The following is a 19,741-nucleotide window of genomic DNA, read 5'->3' as shown; positions in this document are numbered from 1 at the left end:
TGGCTGCTGGGAGAGATTTCCCTTTCTCTTCTTTGTTCTCACAGCTCCCGGGACTCAGCTTTGGATTTGGCCCCGCCTCTGCATGTAGGTCGCTGGAGGGCGTCTGTTCTTTGCTCACACAGGACGGGGTTAAAGGAGCCGCTGATTCGGAGGCTCTGGCTCACTCAGGCTGGGGATAGGGAGGGGCATGGAGTGTAGGGCGAGCCTGCGGCAGAGGCTGGAGTGACGTTGCGCCAGCCTGAGGCGCAGCGTGCGTTCTCCCGGGGGAGTTGTCCCTGGCTCCCGGGACCCTGGCAGTGGTGGGCTGCACAGGCTCCCCAGAAGGGGGGTGTGGAGAGTGACCTGTGTTCGCACACAGGCTTCTTGGTGGCGGCAGCAGCAGCCTTAGCGTCTCATGTCTGTCTCTGGGGTCTGCACCTTTAGCCACGGCTCGCACCTGTCTCTGGAGCTCCTTTAAGCAGCGTTCTTAATCCCCTCTCCTCGCGCACCAGGAAATAAAGAGGGAAGAAAAAGTCTCTTGCCTCTTCGGCAGGTCCAGACTTTTCCTTGGACTCCCAGCTAGCCGCGGTGCACTAACGCCCTGCAGGCTGTGTTCACGCTGCCAACCCCAGTCCTCTCCCAGCGCTCCGACTGAAGCCCAAGCCTCAGCTCCCAGCCCCGCCCGCCCCAGCAGGTGAGCAGACAAGCCTCTCGGCTGGTGAGTGCCAGTCGGCCCTGATCCTCTGTGCTGGAATCTCTCCGCTTTGCCCTCCGCACCCCTGTTGCTGTGCTTTCCTCCACAGCTCCAAGCTCCCCCCCTGCACCACCCACAGTCTCCGCCCACAAAGGGGATTCCTAATGTGTGGACACTTTTCCTCCTTCACAGCTCCCTCCCGCTGGTGCAGGACCCATCCCTATCCTTTTTTCTCTGTTTTTTCTTTTGCCCTACCCAGGTACGTGGGGGGTTTCTTGCCTTTTGGGAGGTCTGAGGTCTTCTGCCAGTGTTCAGTAGGTGTTCTGTAGGAGTTGTTCCACGTGTAGATGTATTTCTGGTGTATCTGTGGGGAGGAAGGTGATCTCCGCGTCTTACTCTTCCGCCATCTTCCCGGAAGTCCTCAAAAGCAGTTTGAAGAGGGAAGCTTATAGAAATTCAGGCCTATCTCAGGAAACAAGAAAAATCTCAAATAAACAATATAACGTTACACTTAAAGGAGCTAGAAAAAAAATTAGTAGATGAAAAGAAATAATAAATATAGGAGTGTATATAAATGAAATAAAGACTAAACACAATAAAAAAGATCAATGAAACTAACAGCTGGTTCTTTGAAAAGATAAACAAAATTGGTAAGTCTTTAGCCAGAGTCCTCTAGAAAAAAAAAAAAGATGGGGCCTAAATAAATATACCAGAAATGAAAGAAGAGAAGTTATAACCAATACCATGGAAATGCAAAGCATCAAAAGTGATTACTGTGAACAATTATACACAAACAAATTGGACAAAGTAGGAGAAATGGGTAAATTTCTAGAAGCATGAAATATCCTAAAACTGAATCAGGAAAAAATAGAAGATAAGAACAGACTGATTGTTATCAATAAAGTTGAATCAAAAATTTAAAAACACTCAACAAAATTCAGAACCAGATGGCTTCACAGTTGAATTCTACTAACATTTAAAGAAGAGTTAACAACTATCATTATCAAACTATTCCAAAAAATTAAGAATGTTCCAAAAACATTCTGCAAAGTCAACATCACCCTGATTGCAAAACCAAAGACACAGCAAAAAAAGAAAATTACAGCCCAATAACACTGATGAACATAGATGCTAAAATCCTCAACAAAATATTAACAAATCCAATTCAACAGTACTTTAAAAAGATCATATACCATGATCAAGTGGGATTTATCCCAAGGAAGTAAAGATAGTTCAATATTTGCAAATCAATGTGATATAACATATTAACAAAATGAAGGATAAAAATCATATGATCATCTCAAGAGACAAAGAAAAAGCTTTTGACAAAATTCAACATCCATTTATGATAATAACTCTCCAGAAAGTGGGTATAGAGGGAAGATACCTCAAAATTAAAGAGGCCTTATGTGACAAGCCCACAGGTAACATCATACCCAATGATGAAATGCTGAAAGCATTTCCTGTAAGATCAGGAACAAGAGAAGAATTTCCACTCTCACACTTTTATTCAACTTTATTCTAACCTCATCAATCAGATGAAAAGAAAAGAAATAAAAGAAGTCTAATTTGGAAAGGAGGAAGTAAAACTGTCACTGTTTGCTGATGAAATGGTAGTATATGTAGAAAACTCTTATGACTACCAAAATGCTATTAAACCAATAAATGAATTCAGTAAATTGACAGGACACAAAATTAACATTCAGTGAACAGAATTAAGAAGTACACACTTCCAGTTATAAAATAAATAATCATGGAGATGTATTATACAGCATAATTAATATGGTGAATATTGTAATAAATTTCTATAGGGATAGATAGTAACTAGATTAATGTGGTGATAATTTTGTAATGTATTTAAATGTCCAATCACTATGTTGTACACCTGAAACTAACATAATATGTCAATTCTATTTCAATTTAAAAAAATACTCAGATACATTTAATACTAGTTGATTTTGACATAGGTTTTAGTTTATGATACCCATATTTTCTATTTGTTATTACTAAAACGTGCTCCTCTCAACCTCAGTAATGCCACTGCATTATTTAGAGTTTATATTGGGGTAATAGTGCCACTAGGCCATGCTTTCTAGTAGTATAGACTTGGAAATTTAATCTGTTTCTGAAATGGAAATTGAGATCAGAGAGACTTGCTCTTTATGTAACTATTATATTTTTTTCTAATTTAAAACAAGGTTTTTACTAAAAAATTATATATAAATGTATACTTTATCTATATAAATGGTACAGCAAATGAAATATCAATTTAAGCAAGAATATTGGAAAATCTACAACTTCTAGGAGTTTTGACTTGCTTCTCATTATCTAACTTCAATTTTTAATCCTACTACAAGTTTTTATTTTACTTAATCATGTTTGCAGGCACATAGCTTTTTATTTAAGAGTTCTTTTGTTTCTCATGCTCTAGAATTCTTAGTTTTAATCTGCTAGACCTGCTTACTAGCTACTAGATCATATTAGAATCTAAGGCTCTCAGTTATTTACTAATATCCTTATGCTTCTCTGTGAACTCAGGACTAGCTCTCTTGTTTCTCCAACTATGCTCTACCTTAGACACTGAAGCATTCATGTACAGCAGTTGTTCTCACATTATAATGTCTAAGAATCACACTAAAATCTTATATACAGAGATTCTGGCTTAGGAAGTCTTATACAAGCCATAAATATGCATTTTGAAATTCTTCCAAATCTTTTGCTGTCTATGGACTTGAGTTACTCTTTGAGAAACACTGCATTATCTCTTGCCACCAAACGCCACATTATAGACTGCTGCAGCCAGCCTCAGGAGCTTGTTCTAAATTCAGGGCAGATATCCTTTCCTGCTGCTCTCTGGACCAGCCTCATTACAGATCCCACAATTCATTACCTGAGCCCTAGTTTTGCCTCTTGACTGAGAATAGATGGATTAGGTAAGATGAATGTTTCTCTACTGTTTTCTGCTTTCCAAAATTCAGTGAAAAAGAAGATAATCTTCCAATAATACAGCTTTGCCACCTTCTGTTCTCATAATTGCTTTTTGTTTAACATATCTTGAAAAAAAGATGTGGAACAGGAAGGGAAAACACATCTTCCTGGTCTTTCTGATATATCTCCCAAATTCCCTTATTTATAATGCTTTAGGTGATGAAGGGGAGATTTCCTAGACCCTTCTTTTTTAGCAGTACAGGTCAATTTCACATGTAATGAAAACTGTTTACTTCCTTCTATTTCTGTAAGTAAGCACTTTCTGTGTCCTCCTGACTGAAGCTGGCAGCAATTAATTTTTAAATGGCCAAAACCCGCTTGTGAACAATTTCAAATATTTTCCACATAACTTTGAGCAATTATCCATAACTCTGCACTTTCTCACACATACTTAAAATTATGCCCATGTATGTTATATTCCTGAAGTGTCTAAACATGTATGTCTCTATCTTAAGTACATCAGTATCAGTAGAAATCAATTTTTAGACTTAAAAAGGAAGAAAGAGACTATGGAAAGGAGCAAAGATTTATGTCTAGATACCTGTCTTAATGTCTTTCAATCAAGATAGTTCCATCATTTTAGATGCCTGTTTCTTCAAACTGAAATAAAATGTAGTTGGAAGTGAAATATTGCTGTTAATAAAAATACTTCATTTGTTCCTACTTGCTAACAAAAATGGCATAATTAAGACCAGTGAGAAAATCAATTCTATATTGCTTCATACCACTTACTGTTGGGAGTGGAGAGGAAGATTATTAAAAATCCTAAAGCCTTTGCCAGATCTTATGTATGGTGAAGAGTTAGATCCAGAGTAGATGGATATCTGTTTACTAGAGTCTATTAATTAATCCTTAGATATGTGAAGAGTGATCGGGATTCAAGATGTTGGTTACAGTTTTCAATAAGAAAGAACATGAAATTGAATTTCCAAAGATATTATCTTAAGGAAGAGGTGATATATGAGAGAGAACAATGTGTAAAGGAGAAAGTAAGAATAAGGCCCTGGAACAACATGGAAAAAAGTAAAATTCAGTGAAGGAAGCAGGGATGGCCAAAGGAATTTTACAAACAAGGATGTCTAATATTCTATTTTAAGTTTCTCCTGTGTAATATTGTTTATAGCTATTGTCTTAAGAGTTCCAATAACTCAGTCAAATACAACAAGACGGTTGGGCTTCCCTGGTGGCGCAGTGGTTGAGAGTCCGCCTGCCGATGCAGGGGACACGGGTTTGTGCCCCGGTCTGGGAGGATCCCACATGCCGCGGAGCGGCTGGGCCCATGAGCCATGGCTGCTGAGCCTGCGCGTCCGGAACCTGTGCTCCACAATGGGAGAGGCCACAACAGTGAGAAGCCTGAGTACCGAAAAAAAAAAATTGGGGTAGGAGATGATTCTGGGTATATTAGCATTAAAGTGAACCTATGGATATTACGACATTGAAAATCCATATCCTCAATTTAGGATTCACATATTGACCCTTAATGTTAATTGACAGATAAAAGAGGGTCTTCAACTATAACCAGGACACACACTATAACTTAAAGCCTGCAGTTAGGAAAAAAACCCACAGAATTAGCTTTAGAAATAAAACTGACCTCAGAGTCTTAGATTTGCCAAGAAAACAGCAAATGGAAAATTGAAGAGTTTCCATAGATAAAACAGAAAAACAAATTTCCTTTTGAGTAGTCCTTAAAAAGAGGGAAAGTGTAATCCAATTTGGATTTTTTCATTAAAAAATTCATTTCAAGGATCTTATGGGAATTATGAGAAAGAGAAGCATTCTATAGTTCTGGAAATACGACAAAATGGACTATCTGTGATGTAATTTCAGGATAGAAAATTGTCAAGTTCAGTCCAAAGGGACATAACTTCTATAAGGAGAAAGAGTGATTTATTCAAACTTTTTAGTGCTTTTTGAAAATGTTAAAGCAATTAAAATTTAACATGGAAGTTTATGGATCTCTTGAATATTAATAAAGTCATGTTTATTTCCTTTCTTGGCTTTTTTTCTTCCTTTTCTCATTCTTTCATTTATTCATTCTCCAAAGAACATGAATTAAGGGTCTATTATGGACAAGGTACTTTTCCATGTCCAGGAGAAATAAAGATTAAAAAGTAAACAGAGGTCTTCAAAGAACACGATTTAGTCATGAGGGAAACATAATTACAATGAATTGTTGTGTGAACATAAAACAGTATTAAAGCAAAGGATGAAAGGAATAATTGACTAATTCAAGTGTAAAGAAAAAAATTAGTCAGTAAAGGCCATATAGGAGGATTCTTAAGCTACTTGAATTAAAAGAAGGAATTTTATAACTAGAACAAATGAAATCATTTTAACCGTAGGAAATAGAATACTCTTTAAAAAGGAGCTAAGCAATCACATAATTAGCGTAATGCTTATTCATTAATTTTTTAAAAATCTTCAATGTAAGTAAAATAAATGCATCTATTTTCTAAAGAAAGATAAGCTTTATTCTGACTTTCTTCTGGAATGAAGTAGCAATTATTGCCTTGATCCTGCCTGATTTTTTTTCAGGTGGCTCTATTTTGGTTTTTCCCTTATTCCTAAGGTGCAGTGCTTATTCCTAGGGTGAGGGAATTACTTTTAGGGTATGTCTCTTCTGCAAAGATTTTCGCCATAAGGATTTTCCACTAAAAGCCCACACTGTAACAGCTCTTCCACATTGATATGACATTAAAGTACAATCTTGCTTTTCAGAAATCTGCAGTTTCTGAAATGTCTCTTTAGTATTTTCTCCGCCCCCACCCCCAGCTTGCTGTGTTCTACTGGGTAATTTAAAGTTGTACTTTTCAAATGCACAGCTCAGAACTCAAAAAAACTGGGTGGTGTTTGTATATAGATTTTGGTTACAGTGTTGGAGTCCATCCCCTTAAGATCAATGTTTCTGTGAATTAAGAGAGACAGGTTTAGGTATTGGATTCCATTCCCCACCCCAGCTGCAATGGTTTTCTGCTAGTATGCACAGGTTATAAGTTTTGATGACTTTCTTTCTGGAGTCTATTTTTGCATTGGAAACAAAAGAAGTGAGTCAGGGCAGATTTCAGCAATGGCTTCTGTTGCCCTCTCCCAGTCAACAAGGAGTGGAGGGTGGGGGTGGTGGGAAGGTTTTCTCTAGCTTTTTATGATCCACTCTTCAGATTCCAGTGGGGTTCCAAAAGGCAATGCAAGAGGCTGAGCACCCCATGTGTCTGTCACATCAAGAGTCTTCATACTCTCACACTTGATCTTTAGAAATTCATTAAAAATTTCTAGCTTAATCATCCCACTGAATTGTTTGGCTTCAGGTAGTATCTTCCTCGAGTAACCAAATGTTCGGGTCATTTTCCACTCTGAAGCTATCCTCTTTCCAGATTTTTCTTGTTTGTTTGCCTTGCAACTTTAGTTCTGTGATGAATTCAAGAAAAGTTAATTTGTAATGTGTCCAAGATTTTTAGTTGTGAGACTGTTTTCAGCTCTCTACTTCTTTGAACTGCAAACCAGAACCCAGAATAGACATTATTGTTTTACATCCCTCCTAAAATTGAAATGAAAGAGTAGTAGAAAATTGTCTTACTTTCCCCAAAATATACTAATAAAAATACATTAAAAATAGGAAATAAGATTTTCAAATATTTACTTGTTAGGAAAATGATAAATTATATTTACTTATATACTTGTGATATTTGATACTACCTTTAAATTTTAATCTATTTTTCTTCTTTAACATACTACCCAAAATAAACAATGTTGATTTCTTGATTAACCTCAACCTAATTCATTGAAAGACTCTATCTACCCTCCCTGACCCCAGTTTATTTTGAAAATTGGATTAGAATCTGATTTATAACTCAATAACTTGGTATTTAGAATTGAAAGTACCTTAGAGAAAAGATCAGTTCTAGTCAAGACAGAAATGAATTGTCAAATCATGTCTCTAGATATTTCTGAAATATTCCAAGGAATAGGCTACTGTATTTTATTAAATTTGCAAAGGTACTGCCGTATATATGCCATACTCCTAGAGAGATTTATCCTGCTGCTCACAGTCTTAATTCTTATACTTATCATTTAGAACTCAGGTAATATATCCTTTCCAGAAAATCAAAAGAAAAAAAATAAGGAAACAAGATTTTCTGTACCTGAATTGTGTGTTAATATCAAAATCCTCAGTATCTTCCCTTGAGGAAAAAATTTACCTGTCATGTTCCATGATCATGCCTATGGCTTTGATTTGTCCCACTGGTGGGTTTACAACACTAGGATATTAAGTCAACACCATAAATAATACTGATAAGTGCATTGATTACACAGGAGAGATACCATCCCACACAACAAATTTATGTAATTGAGAGTATCTAATTCACCTTTCTTATTTATTCCTGTAATGAATAGGTATATTATGATAAAGTTTATGGAGCTCTCAAATGACTATTTTAAAAGGACTTTTATTCATAAAAGAAAAACATTGAATAATATAAAATATTAATAAATACTTGAAGCATTTAGTAGAAAATACTGATAGCTAAATGATTTTATAAGAACAAGAAAAATGTGAGTACATTAATGATAGGAAAAATATATTGAAAAGTATAAGTAGAAATAAGTGCTAAAAATGAGGCCATAAATTTAAAACCTCCAAAATATTGAGTATACACAAATTTCAATGGGCTCAAGTATAGTTAGCTTAGGAATTGAGAGGAAAATGCCATTGTAAAATGTAACTGTGAGGCTCATCTAGACCTAGGAAATAATGAAATAAGTAAGTTTATTTTCAAAACTACCCTGCCCTCATTTGTTCATTCCTATACACCTATCACCTTGGCCTATCCTATTGATAGGATGTAAAATAATCCCCAATACCAAGCTCAGTGTACAGCATAAAATTAGTGCTTAATCTATACTTGGTAATAATTGGATGAATGACATCAAACTTTTAGGGTTTTACTATCATTTGTACTGTAGTGTGCCTTCTGAAACTGCGTGACAAATTTCTCCCTGCCACTAAAACTTAAATTTTTTTCTATCTCATTTTCTCATTGGCTTTAATTTAGAAAAAAAGGTCAGTTAATTCAATATAAGATATAAGTGATTAGGTTGAACTTAGTATGCCAATTTCCCAAGAGGGAAGAGGCAATATTGTATATATCTTCATATTCCAAAAAAAATTTGTCTCAGAGTGGGAAATGGGGTAGGGTGGAATAAAAAGTTGATTTTCTAGTTTTGTGGACTATAATGTATGAGTTATCAGTTGCATTCTAATCCACCAATGTTGTCTGTCTACATTTCCATTTTCTGTCGAAGTTGAGATTGGTTGGTTCTCTCACTGAATATTTTTATGATAATGAAATAAGTGAATTTATAAATGAGGTACTATTTATTATTTAATAATAGTTTACCTTTGGCTGGGAGGGAGACATAAGAGGGAGGAGATATGGGGATATATTTATATGTATAGTTGATTCACTTTGTTATAAAACAGAAATTAACATACCACTGTAAAGCAATTATACTCCAATAAAGATGTTAAAAATAAATATTTTAAAAATTCCTTTTAAAGTATAAGTTCATTCTAACATAGAATTTTCAAGATATTGTATGTTCTACAATAAAATTTATTTATAAACTTCCAATTGACCCTTGATTTACATAGCTAGTGTGTATTCTGTAAACTAATCAAATGTTTTTTGAGAGTTTCTTTAATTAATAAAGTCTAACTAATGTTATTTTTGTAACTGGTTTGTTTTCCATATGCCAAACAATTTCCTATAATTAAGCTTTTAAATATTGGGTCATAGTTTTCAATTTGTTCTTTTAATTTACTATTAACCAAAGAAGATATTATATTCACTTAAGCACTCTAGAAAAACATATTATATACTGACTGGAAAATACTCTTCAGGAAAAATATATCTAAATGATTTTAAATGTTTATAGCTATTCAACTTATCATACCTCACAAGTTCCGAGCAGAATGTCATTCTACATTAAAATATCTTCTAACAAAAAAAATAATTATCTGACCCATGATAGCACTCACGAAACAAAGTAAATAAATATAATAAGTGGGAAATGATCTTCAGATAAATTATAATTTCCTTGAAGTTGTCTTTCACTTTTTCCTAAATCTCAGAGTAGTGGCACAGAATGGGTTATTAATAACTTATTAGTTGGCAATTAAATTTGATTGTTGTAACTACTCATGTTAATAAACATTAAAAGTGAGATAAATCAAATACTCAGGAGAAGATTAAATACCTTTTGAAATACAAAATATATTTATCAACACAGCACTGTGAATGTTCTCTCACTCCTCCTCTGACAAAACAAGAAACTATCAAATTAAAATAAATTCCTCAAAGACTGGAATTTAAGACTACTATTTTTTAGTTACCTGAACCAAATAGTATAAACTCAGTTTTGGAAGAAACTGGTACATATTTGTTAATGGAAGTGACTTCATGCATATGCACACATACTGATATCAGCTTTCAAATATGTTTCAGACATTGTCTTAAGTATTCTATATGTATCTACTCATTTAATTCATACTATAAACTTATACATTAGGTATATTCTTATATTCTTATTTTTCATATGAATAAACTGAGACACAGTAGCATAATTTAACCTAGGTGACACAACTAAAAAATATTTTTAAAATATTTAAATCCACCTAATCCAGCACAGGATTGTGCACGTTAAATTACTTTCATGAATCCCAATGTTCACTGCACCACTATTTACAATAGCCAGGACATTAGGAAGCAACCTAAATGTCCATCAACAGATGAATGGATAAAGAAGATGTAGTACATTTATACAAAAGAATATTATCCAGCCATAAGAGAATGAAATAATGACCTTTGCAGCAACACAGATGGACCTAGAGATTATCATACTAAAGAAGGAAGCCAGACAAAGACAAATACCATACGATATCACTTATAGGTGGAATCTAAGATAAAAAAATGATACAAATGAACTTACATACAAAACAGAAATAGACCCACAGACATAGAAAACAAACTTATGGTTACCAAAGGGGAAAGGGAGAGAGGGATGAATTAGGAGTTTGCATTAACATATACACACTACTATGTATAAAATAGGTAACCAACAGGACCTACTCTATAGCACAGGGAACTATATTGAATATTTTTAATGGCCTATAAGGGAAAAGAATCTGAAAAATAATAGATATGTATATATATATAACTGAATAACTTTGCTGTACACCTGAAATTAGCACAGTATTGTAAATCAGCGATATTCAACTAAAAAAAGAAAAAAAAAAAACTTTCAATGCTTCCTTGTAAATGAAAGAAAATTCCAAGGAGATCTTTTGTGTCCCCTACCCTGCATCATATCATTTAACATTACACAGGAAACATGATATGAACTAGAACTTTGGTAATTAAAGAACTGTTCTTTAAATCAAATGCTCTGCATGAATAATAAGCTCATTTAATGCCTAAATAAAAATTCTGGTAAACTGGGCAATTAAAGAAATTTTCCTCTACTTTTTAAATTCATTTCTTAGTTGCATGCTGGACTTAGGTGAAGAAACCTTCAATTCCTTCTTTAAGGGAAAATTAAGAAACACCGCCAAGTAAATATTGATTCTTCCAATCCAAGAACATTGTATATCTCTCCATCTGTTTGTATTATCTTTAATTTATTTCATCAGTGTCTTATAGTTTTCTGCATACAGGTCTTTTGTTTCCTTAGGTAGGTTTATTCCTAGGTATTTTATTATATTTGTTGCAATGGTAAATGGGAGTGTTTCCTTAATTTCTCTTTCAGATTTTTCATCATTAGTGTATAGGAATGCAAGAGAGTTCTGTGCATCAATTTTGTATCCTGCTACTTTACCAGATTCCTTGATTAGCTCTAGTAGTCTTCTGGTAGCATCTTTAGGATTCTCTATGTATAGTATCATGTCATCTGCCAACAGTGACAGATTTACTTCTTTTCTGATTTGGATTCCTTTTATTTCTTTCTCTTCTCTGTTTGCTGTGGCTAAAACTTCCAAAACTATGTTGAATAATATTGGTGAGAGTGGACAACCTTGTCTTGTTCCTCATCTTAGAGGAAACGGTTTCAGTATTCACCACTGAGAATGATGTTGGCTGTGTGGTTGTCATATGTGGCCTTTATCCTGTTGAGGTAAGTTCGCTCTGTGCCTACTATCTGGAGGATTTTTATTGTAAATGGGTGTTGAATTTTGTCAAAAGCTTTTTCTGCATCTATTGAGACGATCATATGGTTTTTCTCCTTCAATTTTTTAGTATGGTTTACCACATTGATTGATGTGTATATTGAAGAATCCTTGCATTCCTAGGATAAACCCCACTTGATCATGGTGTATGATCCTTTTAGTGTGCTGTTGGATTCTGTTTGTTAGTATTTTGTTGAGGATTTTTGCATCTATATTCATCAGTGATATTGGCCTGTAGTTTTCTTTCTTTGTGACATCTTTTCCTGGTTTTGGTATCAGGGTGATAATGGCCTCATAGAATGAGTTTGGGAGTGTTCCTCCCTCTGCTATATTTTGGAAGAGTTTGAGAAGGATAGGTGATAGCTCTTCTCTAAAAGTTTGATAGAATTCACCTGTGAAGCCATCTGGTCCTGGGCTTTTGTTTGTTGGAAGATTTTAAATCACAGTTTCAATTTCAGTGCTTGTGATTCGTCTGTTTATATTTTCTATTTCTTCCTGGTTCAGTCTCGGAAGGTTGTGGCTTTCTAAGATTTTGTCCATTTCTTTGAGGTCGTCCATTTTATTGGCATATACTTGCTTGTAGTATCTCTCATTGTCCTTTGGATTTCTGCAGTGTCATTGTTACTTCTCCTTCTTCATTTCGAATTCTATTGATTTGAGTCTTCTCCCTTTTTTTCCCTGCTGACTCTGGCTAATGAATCAGCATTACTGTTTATCTTCTTAAAGAACCAGCTTTTAGTTTTATTGATCTTTGCTATCATTTCCTTCATTTCTTTCTCATTTATTTCTGATCTGATTTTTATGACACTTTCCTTCTGCTAGCTTTGGGGTTTTTTGTTCTTCTTTCTCTAATTGCTTTAGGTGTAAGGTTAGGTTGTTTATTTGAGATATTTCTTGTTTCTTGAGGTAGGATTGTATTGTTATAAACTTCCCTCTTAGAACTGCTTTTTCTGTTTCCCACAGGTTTTGGGTTATTGTGTTTCATTTTCATTTGTTTCTAGGTATTTTTTGATTTCCTCTTTGATTTCTCCCGTTATCTCTTGGTTATTTAATAGTGTGTTATTTACCCTCCGTGTGTTTGTATTTTTTTACAGATTTTTTCCTGTAATTTATATCTAGTCTCATATCATTGTGGTTGGGAAAGATACTTGATATGATTTCATTTTCTTAAATTTACCAAGGCTTGATTTGTGACCCAAGATATGTGCTATCCTGGAGTGTTCCATGAGCACTTGAGAAGAAAGTGTATTCTGTTGCTTTTGGATGGAATGTCCTATAAATATAATTAAGTCTATATTTTTAATGTATCATTTAAAGCTTGTGTTTCCTTATTTATTTTCATTTTGGATGATCTGTCCATTGGTGAAACTGGGGTGTTAAAGTCACCTACTATGATTGTGTTACTGTTGATTTCCTCTTTTATGGCTGTTAGCCTTTACCTTATGTATTGAGGTGCTCTTATGTTTGGTGCCTAAATATTTATAATTGTTATAAATTGTTCTTGGATTAATCCCTTGATCATTATGTAGTGTCCTTCTTTGTTTCCTGTAATAGTCTTTATTTTAAAGTCTATTTTGTCTGATATGAGATTTGCTACTCCAGCTTTCTTTTGATTTCTATTTGCATGGAATACCATTTTCCCTCCACTCATTTTCAGTCTGTATGTGTCCCTAGGTGTGAAGTGGGTCTCTTGAAGACAGCATATATATGGGTCTTGTTTTTCTATCCATTCAGCCAGTCTATATCTTTTGGTTAGAGCATTTAATCCATTTACATTTAAGGTAGTTATCGATATGTATGTTCCTATTACCATGTTCTTAATTGTTTTGGGTTTGTTATTGTAGGTCTTTTCCTTCTCTTGTGTTTCCTGCCCTGAGAAGTTCCTTTGGCATTCATTGTAAAGCTGGTTTGGTGGTGCTGAATTCTCTTAGCTTTTGCTAGTCTGTAAAGATTTTAATTTCTCCATCGAATCTGAAAGAGATCATTGCTGGGTAGAGTAATCTTGGTTGTAGATTTTTCTATTTCATCACTTTAAATGTATCCTGCCTCTCCCTTCTAGCTTGCAGAGTTTCTGTTGAAAGATCAGCTGTAACCTTATGGGGATACCCTTGTATGTTAATTGTTGCTTTTCCCTTGATGCTTTTAGTATTTTTTCCTTGCATTTAATTTTTGATAATTTAATTAATATGTGTCTTGGTGCATTTCTCCTTGGACTTATCCTGTATGGGACTTTCTGTTCTTCCTGGACTTGATTGACTATTTCCTTTCCCATGTTATGGAAGATGTTAACTATAATCTCTTCAAATATTTTCTCCATCCCTTTCTTTTTCTCTTCTTCTGGAATCCCTATAATTCACATGTTCGTGCGTTTAATGTTGTCTCAGAGGTCTGTGAGACTGTCCTTAATTCTTTTCATTCTTTATTCTACTCTGTGGTAGTTATTTCCACTATTTTATCTTCCATGTCACTTATCCATTGCTCTGCCTCTATTATTCTGCTATTGATTTCTTCTAGAGAATTTTAAATTTCATTTATTGTGTTGTTCATCATTGTTTGTTTGCTCTTTAGTTCTTCTAGGTCCTTGTTAAACATTTCTTGTATTTTCTCCATTCTATTTCCACAATTTTGGATCATCTTTACTATCATTACGCTGAATTCTTTTTCAGGTTGACTGCCTATTTCCTCTTCATTTGTTTGGTCTGGTGAGTTTTTACCTTGCTCCTTCAACTGCTGTGTGTTTCTCTGTCTTTTCATTTTGCTTAACTTACTGTGTTTGTGATCTCCTTTTGGCAGGCTGCATGTTTGTAGTTCCAATTGTTTTTTGTGTCTGCCCCCAGTGGCTAAGGTTGGTTCAGTGGGTTGTGTAGGTTTCCTGGTGGAGGAGCCTGGTGCCTGTGTTCTGGTGAATGAGGCTGGATCTTATCTTTCTCATAGTCAGGACCACCTCTAGTGGAGTGTTTTGGGATGTCTATGACCTTATTATGATTTTAGGCAGCCCCTCTACTAATGGGTGGTGTTGTGTTCCTGTCTTGCTAGTTGTTTGGCAGAGGGTGTCCAACACTGTAGCTTGCTGGTCATTGAGTTGAGGTGGGTCTTAGCATTGAGATGGAGATCTCTGGGAGACCTCTCATCTATTGATATTATGAGGGGCTGGGAGGTCTCTGGTGGACCAATGTCCTGAACTCGGGTCTCCCACCTCAGAGGCACAGGCCTGACACCCAGCAGGAGCACCAAGACCCTGTCAGCCACATGGCTCAGAAGAAAAGGGAGAATGAAAGAAAGAAAGAAAGAAAGAAAGAAAGAAAGAAAGAAAGAAAGAAAGAAAGAAAGAAAGAAAGAAAATAAGAAAAAATAATTAAAGTTATTAAAATTAAAAATTTAAAAAGTTATTAAAAAGAAAAAAACATTAAAAAGTAATATAAAAGGAAAAAGAAAGAAAGAAAGAAAGAAAGAAAGAAAGAAAGAAAGAAAGAAAGAAAGAAAGAGGAGAGCAACCAAATCAAAAAACAAATCCACCAATGATAAGAAACTCTAAAAACTATACTAAAAAACAAACAAAAAATGGACAGAGAGAACCCTAGGACAAATGGTAAAAGCAAAGCTATACAGATAAAATCACACAAAGAAGCATACATATACACACTCACACAAAGGGAAAAGGGAAAAAATATATATCTATAGATCGCTAGATTGATCGATAGATAGATTAAAACCAAATCAGTAAACAAATCTACTAATGATAATAAACTCTAAATACCAAATTAAGATAAACAAAACCAGAAACAAATTAGATGCAGAAAGCAAACCCCAGGTCTATAGTTGCTCCCAAAGTCCACTGCCTCAATTTTAGGATGATCTGTTGTCTATTCAGGTTTTCCAGAGATACAGGGTACATCAAGTTGATCGTGGAGATTTAACCCACTGCTCCTGAGGCTGTTGGGAGAAATTTCCCTTTCTCTTCTTTGTTTGCACAGCTCCTGTGTTTCAGCTTTTGATTTGGCCCTGCCTCTGAGTTTAGGTCACCTGAGGGCGTCTGTTCTTCCCTCAGAAATTATGGGATTAGAGTAGCATCTAACTAAGGGCTTCTGGCTCACTTAGGCTGGGGGGAAGGGAGGAGTACAGAATGAGGGGTGAGCCTGTGGCAGTAGAGGTCTGCGTGACATTGCAACAGCCTGAGACATGCCGTGTGTTCTCCCTGGGAAGTTGTCCCTGGATCACGGGACCATGACAGTGGCTCCTGGGAGGGGAGGTGTGGATAGTCACCTGTGCTTACACACAGGCTTCTTGGTGGCTGAAGCAGCAGCCTTAGCATTTCATGCCCGTCTCTGGTGTCCTTGCTGATAGCCGTGGCTCGCACCTGTCTCTGAAGCTCGTTTAGGTGGTGCTCTGAATCCCTTCTACTTGTGCTCCCCAAAACAATGTTCTCTTGTCTCTTAGGCAGTTCCAGACTTGTTCCCAGACGCCCACCTTGCTAGCTGTGGTGCACTAGCCCCATTCAGGCTGTGTTCACACAGCCAACCCCTGTCCTCTCCCTGGCGTCTGACCTGTGAAGCTGGAGCCTCAGCTCCCAGCCCCCACCCACCCCAGCGGTGAGCAGACAAGCTTCTCTGGCTGGTGAGTGCTGGTCAGCAGCAATCCTTTGTGTGGGAATCTCTCCACTTTACCCTCACACCCTCCTGTATGACTCCAAAGCTTCCCCCCACCACTCCCTTTCCCCACCAGTGAAGGGGCTTCCTAGTGTGTGGAAACTTTTCCTCCTTCACAGCTCCCTCCCAGAGGGGCAGGTCCCCTCCCTAATCTTTTGTCTCTGTTTTTTCTTTTTTTTTTTTTTTTTTGCCCTACCCAGGTACCTGGGGAGTTTCTTGTCTTTTGCGAAGTCTGAGATCTTCTGCCAGCACTCAGTAGGTGTTTTGTAGGAGTTGTTCTGCATATAGATGTATTTCTGATGTATCTGTGGGGGGGAAGATGCTCTCCACATCTTACTCCTCTGCCATCTTGAAGGTCTCCTCTGTTTTGTATTTTTAATTAAGGTATTTCATTGTTATGTTTTAAACACAAGGTTATTGCACATTTAATAGAGTGAAATATAGTGTAAACCTAACTTATTTTTTATTTTTTTTTAATTTTTTTGGTTTGATCCATAGTTGCTTTACAGTATTGTTTTAGTTTCAGGTGTACAGCAAAGTGATTCATTTATATATATATATATATATATATATATATATATATATATATATATATATATATATTTCTTTTATAGATTCTTTTCCATTATAGGTTATTACAAGATATTAAATATAGTTATTTAGTAAAACCTTGTTTGCTTATTTTATACATACAGGTATCTATTTGTTAACTCCATACTCTTAATTTATCCCTCCCCCTACCTGTCCCCTTTGGTAACCATACATTTTTTTTCCATGTCTGTGAGTTTGTTCCTGTTTTGTATATAGATTCGTTTGTATTACATTTTAGATTCCACATACAAGTGATATCATACATTTGTCTTTCTCTGTGTGATTCCGCTTAGTATGATACTTTCTAGGTCCATCCATGTTCCTGCAAATGGCAATATTTCATTGTTGTTTTATGGCTAATATTCCATTGTATATATGTAACACATCTTCTTTATCCATTCATCTGTCAGTGGATGTTTAGATTGCCTCCATGTCTTGGCTATTGTAAATAGGACTGCTATGAACACTTGGGTGCATGTATCTTTTCAAATTAGAGTTTTTGTCTTTTTTGGATATATGTCCAGGAGTGGGATTGATGGATCATATGGTAACTCTATTTTTAGTTTTTTAGGGATTGTCCATATTGTTTTCCACAGAGGTTGCACCAATTTACATTCACACTGTGTAGGAAAGTTCCTTTTTCTCCACACCCTCTCTAGCATGTATTATATGTAGACTTTTTGATGATGGCCATTCTGAATGGTGAAAGGTGATACCTCATTGTAGTTTTGATTTGCATTTTTGCAATAATTAGTGATTTTGAGCATCTTTTCATGTGCCTGTTGGCGGTCTGTATGTCTTCTTTGGAGAAATGTCTATTTAAGACATGCCCATTTTTTGATTGGCTTGTATGTGTTTTTGATATTGAGTTGAATGTGTTGTTTGTATATTTTGAAATTAAGCCCTCTTCAGTTGCATCATTTGTAAATATTTTCTCCCATCTGTAGGTTGTCCTTTCATTTTGTTTATAGTTTCCTTCACTGTGCAAAGTGCAAAAGCTTGTAAGTTTGATTAGGTCCCATTTGTCTATTTGTTCTTTTATTTCTTTTGCCTTAGGAGACTGGTCTATGAAAATATTGCTACGATTTACATCAGAGAATGTTTTCCCTATGTTCTCTTCTAGGAGTTTTATGGTGTCGTGTCTGGTATTTAACTCTTTAAGCTATTTTGAGTTTATTTTTGTGTATGATGTGAGGGAGTGTTCTAACTTCATTGATTTACGTGAGGTTATCCAGCTTTCTCATCACCATTTGCTAAAGAGACTCTCTTTTCTCCATTGTATATTCTTGCCTCCTTTGTCAAAGATTAATTGACAATACGTGTTTGGATTTATTTCTGGATTTTCTAGTCTCTTCCATTGATCTATATGTCTGCTTTTGTGACAATAATGTGCTGTTTTGATTACTGTAGCTTTGTAATATTTTCTGAAGTCTGGAAGGGTTATGCCTCCAGCTTCGCTCTTTTTACTCAGGATTTCTTTGGCAATTCTGGGTCTTTCATGGTTCCATATAAATTTTAGAGTTATTTGTGCTAGTTTGGTGAAAAATGTCATGGGTAATTTGAAACGAACTGCATTAAATCTATAGATTGCTTTGGGTAGTATGGTCACTTTAACTATATTAATTTTTCCAGTCCAGGAGCATAGGATATCTTTCCATTTCTTTGAATCATCTCCTATTTCCTTTATCACTGTTTTATGGTTTTCAGTGTACAGGCCTTTAACCTCCTTGGTTAGGTTTATTTCTAGGTTTTTTTCTGTTTTTTTTTTTCTTTTTTTTCTTTTTTGGATGGGGTTTTAAATATTTTTTTTAACTTTCTCTTTCTGATATTTCATTGTTTGTGTAAAGAAATGCAACAGATTTCTGTATATATATTCTATATATTAATTTCTCCTGTTTCATTTCTCATTTTGTTTATCTGGGTCTTTTTTCTTCTCAGTGAGTATGTCTAGAAGTTTGTCAATTTTATTTATCCTTTCAAAAACAAAAACAGCTCTTGAGTTTTTTCTATTTTTTAGTGTCTATTTTATTTATTTCCTCTCTAATCTTTATTACGTCCTTCCTTGGGCTGACTGAGGTCTTGTTTGTTCTTCTTTTACTCTTTCTTTTAGGTGGTAGTTTAGGCTGTTTATTTGAGATTTTTCTTTTCTTTTTATTTATTTATTTATTTCTGAAGAAGGCCTGTATCACTATGAACTTCCATCTTGCTCATCCCATAGGTTTTTTTGAAGTTGTGTTTTCTAAACATAACTCTTATGTGATGTTTACATACTAGAAAACCAAAAAAATTGTGTTATTTTTTTATTATGATATTTGCTTTTTCTGGTGGTCTGGAAATAAACCCACAATGCCTCTGAGGTATGCTTGTACATTTCAATGGCATTAGTACATTTACAATGTTGTATAAATGTCACCACTACCTATTTCCACAGTTTTTTCATCATCCCAAATAGAACCTCTCTACCTGTGAAACAATAAGGTCTCACTCTTCTTTCCCTTCAGATTCTGGTAACCTCTATTTTACTTTCTATCTCTATGAATTTGAATATTCTATATAATTAATATAATTAGAATCATACAATATTTGTCCTTTTGTGTCTGGCTTATGCCACTTACTCTAAAG

The sequence above is a fragment of the Tursiops truncatus genome, chromosome 8 (assembly GCF_011762595.2).
Source record: "Tursiops truncatus isolate mTurTru1 chromosome 8, mTurTru1.mat.Y, whole genome shotgun sequence".
NCBI classification, from domain to species: Eukaryota; Metazoa; Chordata; class Mammalia; order Artiodactyla; family Delphinidae; genus Tursiops; species Tursiops truncatus.
This window is presented reverse-complemented; position numbering follows the sequence as displayed.